Genomic DNA, 9,899 nt, shown 5'->3' with positions numbered 1-9,899 from the left:
TTGTGGTGGACTCATAGATTCTGAGAACAGAAAAATCACCCTCTTATTACGTGACTTAATACTACAATTATTTATGTCTTCATCATACAAATCTACCTGTTAGCCCCTTAAGTACAGGAGTTATATTATCTCTTACTCATCTTTGTATCCTTCACACTATAGAATGCAACGATAGAGTAGACATTCAATAAATATTTACTGGCATGATTTAAATTTTTCCAACATTTTTCAATTCGGTCTGCCTTGTAATCTCACCCGGTATATCACTCCCAAATTGTTCTCTTAAAACACACTTTTATCGTGTCATTTCCTACAAATGCTTCTTATTGGCTCTTGCATTTCCCCATAATCTGGTCCATCCTAAAAAGCATTTTACTCAGTTGAGAATGGATTCTTTTTTTTAAACTGTCACCCTCTGCTGTAGTCAAGCTGGTCTCGTGGGCCCCCACACTGACCAGTCATTGTCTCCATTCTTTGGCCTCTCTACCTTGCAAGATCCACTTCAAGTACAAAAAAAGAAAAAAAAGAAAGAAAGAAGAAAGAAAAAGAAAGAAAGAAAGAGAGAAAGAAAGAAAGAAAGAAAAAAAATAATTATTGCAGCATCGTAAGTCAGCCATACTTCAATAAAACTTAAAAAACGAAAAAAAGAAAAAGCATTAGGGGAACATGCTATTACATGGTCAATCCCCATGTATACTTTTTCTCCTTTTCTTTTTTTTTGGTCTTTTTAGGAGCTCTCTCTCCTTTTTTTTTTTTTTTGTCTTTTTGCCTTTTTTGACTACCTTGTCACCTTCTATGCCTATATACTTTTAAGAAACTAATTGTACCAGCTCTGATTCCACTCCTGGCCTGGGAACCTCCATATGCTGTGGGTGTGCAAATCAGCCATTCTTCAATAAAACATATAAAAAATGGGGGGGGGGAAAGCATTAGGGGAACATGCCATTACATAGTCTATCCCCGTGTATACTTCCTTTTCTTTTTTGGTCTTTTTAGGGGCACACCCGAGGCATGAGGTTCCCAGGCTAGGAGTTGAATCGGAGCTGTAGCTACCAGCCTACACCACAGCCACAGCGACATGGAATCTGAGCTGCATCTTTGACTTACACCACAGCTCACAGAAATGCCTTATCCTTAACCTACTTAGGGAGGCCAGGGATTGAACCTGTGTCCTCATGGATGCTAGTCAGATTTGTTTCCGCTGAGTCAGGATGGGAATTCCCTTCCCGTGTATACTTAATAAAATGAAATTTTTATAAAATGAAAACCCATCCTACAACATTCTAAAGGCGTAAATTGGATTTTTGCACAGAGGTCTCCTTTGAAATGAGGCACACTTGCTGTTGCAAATTTGCTTAACTAGAGAGGTTTTTGGGGTTTTTTAAGAGGAAATCTGTAATAGTACATTACTAAAACATCTAGATTGCTGCCTATCACAGATTGGGAAACATCTCCTGAATGATGTCGAAAGGGGAAATGAAAGCAGAATAAGGAAGCCTAGTGGCCCTCCAGGTTTTAAAGTCACCATCTCCTTAGCCATATGCACCCTGAAAGTTAGCTACTTCAAGTTTCTCTGAGGAACTTTCTTGTTTTTTTTTCGTTTTTTTTTTTTTTTTTTTTTTTTTTGCCTTCTTAGGACTCTGTGCCAGATGGAAGTTCACAGGCTAGGAGTCGAATCAAAGCGGTAAGCGGTCAGCCTACACCACAGCCACAGCAACGTGGGATCCGAGCTGAGTCACCAAAGCTCATGGCAACACCAGATCCTTAACCTACTGAACGAGACCAGGGATCAAACCTACCTCCTTGTGGATACTAGTTGGGTTTGTTCCAGCTGAGCCATGGGAACTCCCTGGTGCACAAAAGTTTTAGATTTTGATGAAGTCCAATTTATTTTCTTGTTTTTGCTTGTCCTTGTGGTGTCAGGTCTAAGACAAGGTCAGGAAGATCTCTACGTTTTATTCTAAGAATTTTATAGTTTTAGCTCCTATATTTAGGTTTTTAAACTATTGTGTATTAATTTTTGTACATGGTATGAGGTAGCATTCCAACTTCATTCTTGTACCTGTGGTTATCCAGTTGTCCCGGCACCATTTGCTGAAAATATTCTTTTCCCTGTTGAAGTGTCTTGGCATCCTTGTTGAAACTCAGCTGAACATAAGTGAGTTTATTTCTATATTTTTAGTTCTATTCCTTTGATCTATGTGCCTGTCCCTATGCCAGCAATACACTCTCTAGATTATTACTGTCAGTTTGTAGTAAGTTTTGAAAAAAAAAAATTTTTTTTATTCTTTTCCAAGATTGTTTTGGCTAATGTGGACCCCCTAAATGTCCATATGAAACTTAGAGTCAACTTGTCAATTTCTTTTCTTTTTTTTTTTTTTCAACTTGTCTATTTCTACAAAGAAGTCAGCTAAAATTTTGATAGGGATTGTTTTGAATCTAAAGATCAATTTGGGGAGTATTTCCATCTTAACAATATTTTCTTTCAATCCACAAACATGTGATATCTTTCCATTTATTTAGATCCTCTGAATTTCTTCCAACAGCATTTTGTAGTTTTTAGATTATATGTTTTGAACTTTACTTTTTTATTGAGGTATAACTTATATAACATTATATTAGCTTCAGGTATAAAATGGCTCAGTGCTTGTATATATTGCAAAATGATCACCGCAATAAGTCTAGTTAATATCTATCACCATACATAGTTACAGAGTTTTTTCTAGTGACGTGAACTTTTAAGATCTGCTTTCTTTTCTCTTTTTCTTTTCTTTTTTTTTAGGGCTGCAGGTGCAGCATATGGAAGTTCCCAGGCTAGGGGTCTAATTTGGAGCTACAGCTGCCAGCCTGTACCATAGCAATGCCAGATCTTTAACCCACTGAGCAGGGCCAGGGATTGAATCCCCATCCTCAGGGACACTAGACAGGTTCGCTTCTGCTAAGCCACAACAAGAACTCCTAAGATCTACTTTCTTAACAACTTTCAAATATTCAATACAGTAGTATTGACATGCTGTACATTATATTGCATAATTTATTTTATAACTGAAATTTGTTGCACTTTAAAAATTTTTTCTTAAGTATTTAAAAAAATTTATTATAGTTGATTTATAATGTTCTGTCAATTTCTGTTGTACATTTTTTTTAAATGGCCACACCCACGGCATATGGAAGTTCACAGGCCAAGGACTGATCTGAGCCACAGCTGCAACCTGGGCTGAAGCTGTGGCAACATTAGATCCTTTAATCCCCTGCTCCAGGCCAGGCATCGAACCCATAGTTCCAAAGTGATTTGAGCTGCTGCAGTTGGATTCTTTTTTTTTTCCCCTAAGGCCGCACCCACGGCACTTGGAGGTTCCCAGGCTAGGGGTCTAATCAGAGCTATAGCCGCCAGCCTACACCAGAGCCACAGCAGCATGGGATCCCAGCCATCTCACGGCAATGCCAGATCCTTAACCCACTGAGCAAGGCTAGGGATCGAACCCACAACCTCATGGTTCCTAGTCAGATTTATTAACCCCTGTGCCACAATGGGAACTCCTGCAGTTGGATTCTTAACCCACTGTGCCACAGCAGGAACTCCACTAAGTATTTTATTCTTTTTGATGTTATAGTACATGGAATTGTCTTAATTTTATTTTCAGTTTCTTCATTGCTACTGTATAGAAATCAAATGATTTTTGTATATTGATAATGTACCCTGAAAATTTGCTGAGCTCATTTATCAGCTCTAATAGTTTTTCAGTTAATTCCTTAGAACTTTCTAACAACAAGATCTTGTCATCTGCAAAAGCATAGCATCTTTACCTTGTCAAATCTATATACCGAGTCTCAGGTATAAACAAAAAGAACAAAGAGTGTCACTCATCATCCCGTTACACAAAGGATTAAATTGAAACACAGTGCAGTCATCCACCTACAAACAGTGCTTTCTGAGGGGAAATTAGGATGGAAAAACAGAATGAAACATTCTATGCTTGGAGTTCCCCTAGTGGCTCGACAGTAGCAAACCCAACTAGTATGCATGAGGACATGGGTTTGATCCCTGGCCTCACTCAGTGGGTTAAGGATCCAGCGATGCTGTGAGCTGTGGTGTAGGTAGCAGACACGGCTCAGCTCCTGCATTGCTGTCGCTGTGGTATAGGCCAGCAGCTACAGAACCAATTTGACCCCTAGCTTGGGAGCTTCCACATGCCATGCGTGTGGCCCTAAAGAGAAAGAAAGAAAGGAAGAAAGAAAGAAAGATTCTATGGTTAACAAACAGTTAAAATACATATCTAAGGGAGAATTAGAAAAGCACTAAAATCATTAACTTTAGATATCTGTTCTTTGTGAGTAGCAGTAATTTTTTTTTTTTTAACCGAGATGTGTGTTTGACTACATGTATTTCCCAGACCGAAAAAAAAAAAAAAAAAAAAAAGATCATACATTTTTTCCTCCTTTACCTGTTTGGAGCAGCCACCTTAGAGCAACTAAGAGGTGGTCTCCCAAGCTACTGTGCTCAGTAATGTCCTTGAATAAAACTTAACTTACAACTTTTTTTTTTTAACTTACAACTTTTACCTTGTGTGTGTATGGTTTTGTTTTTTTCTTTATGTCCACACAGGAAAGCAGACCTTTACACTATAAATGCCCAGAGGTGAAGAAATAGATTTCTGAAGTCTGGGGACAAATGTAGCTTATGAAGGCTGCCAGTGATTCATAAAGGCTTTTCAAAGGCAGAAGAGCCTGCAAGTTCAGGAAAAAGAGTATGTACTGTAAAAGAATAAAACTATACAGGAGTACCATATTACCTGTGCCACTAAAGATTAATGGGCTATCCATTGTAGGTTTCCATTTCTTCCTCACAACATCTACAAGAATAATATGAAGTAGAGTATATTGTAGTAGCTAAGAGCACTAAGACCATGGATTCAGAAAGAGCAAGTTGTCAGCCAAATCTAGAGTACAAGATATTCTACTGGACAAATGACCTGGCTTCTCTATGAAATTAATTACAAGGGAAAAAAAAAGTATATGTGTTTAGGGGGAGTGCAGAGTGGGGAGGTAACTGACAAAGAAAACAGAAGACTAAATAACAATTAAATGCCATGTGTAAAACTGGATACTAGTTTGAGTATACTAACAGTAAAAAGATACCTTTAAATAACTGGAGAAATTTTTAATGGACTAAATGATATTAAGAAATAATTATTAATTTTTAGGTTAAAAATTATTTTTTTAAAAAAATTTAAAAATTAAATTTTTTTCCCACTTATTATATAGAGATGTATAATGAGGTATTTATGAGTAAAATGATATATGAGGTTTGCTTTAAAATACTGAAAAAAATGGAGGAAGGACAAATGAAATAAGATTGGAAAATGTTGATAACTGCTGATGCTGGATGATGGGTATGTGGGGCTTCGCTCTACTACTCTCTCTTTTTGTATATATGTTTAAAATACTCCAATATAAATTTAAAAATAAAAATAAATAGGAAGTTCCCATTGTGGCTCAGTGGTTAACGAGTCCGACTAGGAACCATGAGGTTATGGGTTCGATCCCTGGCCTCACTTGGTGGGTTAAGGATCTGGCATTGCCATGAGCTGTGGTGTAGGTCGCAGACACAGCTCAGATCCCCTGTTGCTGTGGCTCTGGCGAAGGCTGGTGGCTACAGCTACAGCTACAGCTTCAGCTCCGATTAGACCCCTAGCCTGGGAACTTCCATATGCAGTGGGTGTGGCCCCAGAAAAGATGAAAAGACAACAATAAATAAATAAATAATAAAATTTGGCAGAGCCTCCTTGCCTGCCAACTTGCATCTCTCACAAGCGTCCTATCATAATAAATCTATTTCTTGCCTATCACTTTGTCTCTCGCTGAATTCCTTTTGCACAGAGGCATGAAGAATCTGAACCTCAGTGATCACTCAGACACAGGAAAGAAGGACCAGTCCCGGGACCACTTAACATCAGCTTTGAAAAGCAATGAAAGCTTGCATCTACCCTGATCCTTATCTGTGGACCTATTTTCTACTCCCAAACTATAAAACCACCTCCTATTCTCTCCCAAAGAGGGGCACAGTCTTTAGGGCATTAGCCTGCTGTAACCCTCCTTTGCCTGGCAAAGCAACAATGCTATTTTTTCTCCTTTGCCCCCCCAACCGCCAAAAAAATTAAAAATAAAAAATAAATAACAAAATTTATAAAAGGAGATAAAAAAACCAAAAAAAGACCTGGTCTGCATCCTGGTTCAGCCACTTACTAGCTAGGTTACTTAGAGCAAGCTCTTTGATATCTATAAAATGGCAATAATAAGGGCTCTGTATGTAAAGTTTTTAATACAGTATGGGATGCATAGTAAAGCTCAATAAATGTTAGCCAATATTGTTATTATGAAAGAAAAAATGTATATAGAATGACAGTTTGATTGTACAGTACAGGGATCAAACGTAAGCCACAGCTGCAACCTGAGCCATGGCAATGAAAACGCTGGATCCTTAACCTGCTGTGCCACCAGAGAACTCCTATGTATATTTTTATAAGGGAATTTCATGCATCTATAAAAATAATCACATTCCTAAGTCAAGATCAGTTATATTGCATGGTATCATTTTGGAGAGATTACCTAATACAAACAGACAAGAAAGGAATTAGAGGTAAAAATCAGAAAGGAAAAGGTAAAATTTACCTCTCGATGGTAAATTTTATATTTACCATCATAGTGATATGGTGGATATGGTGAATGATATGCTTATATACTAAAAAAAAAAACCCCAAAATCCAAGAGAATCAACTGAAAAATGTATAGATAAAAAGAGAATTCAAGGTAAGGTAGCTGAGTATAAAAACAAATATATTAGAAATCAATACCTTTCAAAGATATATCCAATTAGAAATTATATTGGAAAAGACTCCATTTAACCTGCAAAAGTAGTAATAAAAGGGAGTTCCCGTTGTGGCGCAGCAGAAACAAATCTGACTAGGAGCCTTGAGGTTGTGGGTTCTATCCCTGGCCTTGCTAAATGGGTTAAGGATCCGGCATTGCCTTGAGCTGTGGTGCAGGTCATGACTTGGATCCTGCGTTGCTGTGGCTGTGGTGTAGACCAGCAGCTGTAGCTCTGATTTGACCCCTAGTCTGGGAACCTCCATATGCCGCAAGTTCAGCCTTAAAAAGCAAAATAATCAAAATCATAATAATAATCAAAGATAAACTTCCTAGAAAAGATATTAGCAAGAAATGGCCAATATCTGTAAGAAGGGCACAAAATACTTGACAAAATATAAAGGCACTTCTTATTCTTAGATAGGAAGATTCAATAGTATAAAGAGGCTAATTTTCCCTAAAGATATAAATATAATATGAACCAAATAAAAATAATAGCAGAATGTTAGATGATTTGACAAGCTAATTCTAAAGGTCACATTGAAAAAAATAAAAAGCAAGAATCTTCATGGGAAAAAAAAAACTAGAAAAGGAGAATAATAAGGGAAAGACTAACCCTATCAGATATTAAAACATCATAAATGTGTGATACTAGTCAAGTCTAGATGTACATATTAATGTACCAAAAGAGAAAAATCTAGTATAAACCCAAACACATACAAAAATTAAATAAATTTTTGCTCACATACCCATACAAAAGGAAATTCTAAGGGATGCTCTTTAGGCAGAAGGAAAAATAAAACCCAGATCAAAATAACAGAAGTGTGGAGGTCCCCCTGTGGCATAAGGGGTCGGTGGTGTCTTGGGAGCACTGGGATGCAGGTTTAATTCCCAGCTCAGCAGAGTGGGCTTAGGTTGAAACTGTGGCTTGGATCTGATCCCTGGCCTGGAAATTCCATATGCCTTGGGGCAGCCAAAATAAATAGATAAATAAATAATAGGAAGTGTGTAGATTTGCATAGTGGGGAATCAGACATCTCTCAAGCTTGTCTTTGGTCTTTCCAAAGCTCAACCGAAACTACTTGCTGAACACTGCGCTCTCTCATGTCTACACATTTAAATATGCTATTCTTCGGATCTGGAATGCTGTTTCACATCTCCTGGTCTGCCAGACTCAGACCCAAGCTTCAAAAAACTTCAGGAGTCATCCTTCCATTAAGCATTCTTTTTTTTTTTTTTTGTCTTTTTGCCTTTTCTAAGGCCGCTTCCGCAGCATATGGAGGTTCCCAGGCTAGGGGTCCAATCGGAGCTGTAGTCGCTGGCCTATACCAGAGCCACAGCCACGCAGGATCCGAGCTGAGTCTGCAACCCACACCACAGCTCATGACAACGCCAGATCCTTAACCCACTGAGCAAGGCCAGGGATCAAACCTGCAACCTCATGGTTCCTCGTTGGATTCGTTAACCACTGAGCCACAACGGGAACTCCCCATTAAGCATTCTTTCTCTGAGAAGAAATAGTGTGTGCCATGTCTCCTAAATGTTGCCTTTCTAATTTCTTGCATTTCCATTTGTTCTTCATTATTTATTTTTTCTTACACCACCCCTAGAAGAATATTGCTAAAATATAGGTATGATCATGCCTTTCTCCTATTCAAAAATATTTGATGCCTACTAAATGCCTGAATGCCTATAAAATAAAATATGAACTTCTTGGGACATGAGAAGCTTTTAAGGTCTTCCAGGACTCACCTCCAACCAACTTTCTCACCTCAGCTCTACCGCAAATATGCATTTGCACCCTATACTTAGAGCCACTACAGCCCTTACCATTTACACACTGCTCTCTCAGGGCCTTTGTTCACCCAGACCCTTCAGCCTGATATGTTCTCCCTCCCCTAACCCTACTCTTCACCCCAGCCCCATCTCTTCACTCCGTCATCTCCACTAACGCCCAGCCTTCTCTGCCCATTCAGATATTTCAAATCTCTATTTTCAATGAAACTGCATCTAAAATCCATTAAGAATTAAAGACTTGTTCCTGAGCATCCATGATTAATTATGGTTGATATTATTCTATCATTAGTCTATAACACTCCTAGGGCCATCTCTTACTGATTTCTTTCATCCTTGTAGCCTTAAATACACATGGTGTTAAATACTGACACAAAAAAATAAATAGCTTTTGCACAGCATGAAATAAGTAGTATCTGACACATGGCAAGCATTCAGTAAATATGAACTCTTTCTGGTGGTAATAATAGGTGCTCAATAAACATTTTGTAAAAAATGCCAAAAACAATTGTGCTGATTTACTATTAGCTAGCTAAGTTCTTTTAGAATTGACATTGCTTGGGAATCATTATAAAGAGTTTCGGGGAATTCCCATCGTGGCGCAGTGGTTAACAAACCTGACTAGGAACCATGAGGTTATGGGTTCGATCCCTGCCCTTGCTCAGTGGGTTAAGGATCCGGCGTTGCCGTGAGCTGTGGTGTAGGTTGCAGATGTGGCTCGGATCCCTTGTTGCTGTGGCTCTGGCATAGGCCGGTGGCTGCAACTCCAATTAGACCCCTAGCCTGGGAACCTCCATATGCCGCGGGAGCGGCCCAAGAAATAGCAAAAAGATTTAAAAAAAAAAAAAAAAAAGAGTTTCGATTTCCTCTCTTGGTGACAACAAAATTTTAGGTTCTAGAACCTAGAAAGGGCATTAAGATATTTTTCAAGACTCAGGTTTATGTGTCACTTAATCTGGTCCCTACGCAGAATTAAATATTGAAATCTTTTTATATCCATTTAATCCCTCAAATTTAGTACAATATTTTTTTCTTTTTAGGGCCACACCTGTGTTATATATAGGTTCCGAGGCTAGGGGTTGAATCAGAGCTGCTGCTGGAGCCTATGCCACAGCCACGGCAACGCCAGATCTGAGCTTCCTCTGAGACCTACCCTGCAGCTTGTGGCAACACCAGATCCTTAACCCACTGAGTGAGGCCAGGGATCAAACCCATATCCTCATGGATACTAGTCAGGT

The sequence above is a fragment of the Sus scrofa genome, chromosome 4 (assembly GCF_000003025.6).
Source record: "Sus scrofa isolate TJ Tabasco breed Duroc chromosome 4, Sscrofa11.1, whole genome shotgun sequence".
Taxonomy (NCBI): Eukaryota; Metazoa; Chordata; class Mammalia; order Artiodactyla; family Suidae; genus Sus; species Sus scrofa.
The sequence above is the reverse complement of the archived record's forward strand: the minus strand, read 5'-3'. Positions refer to the sequence as shown.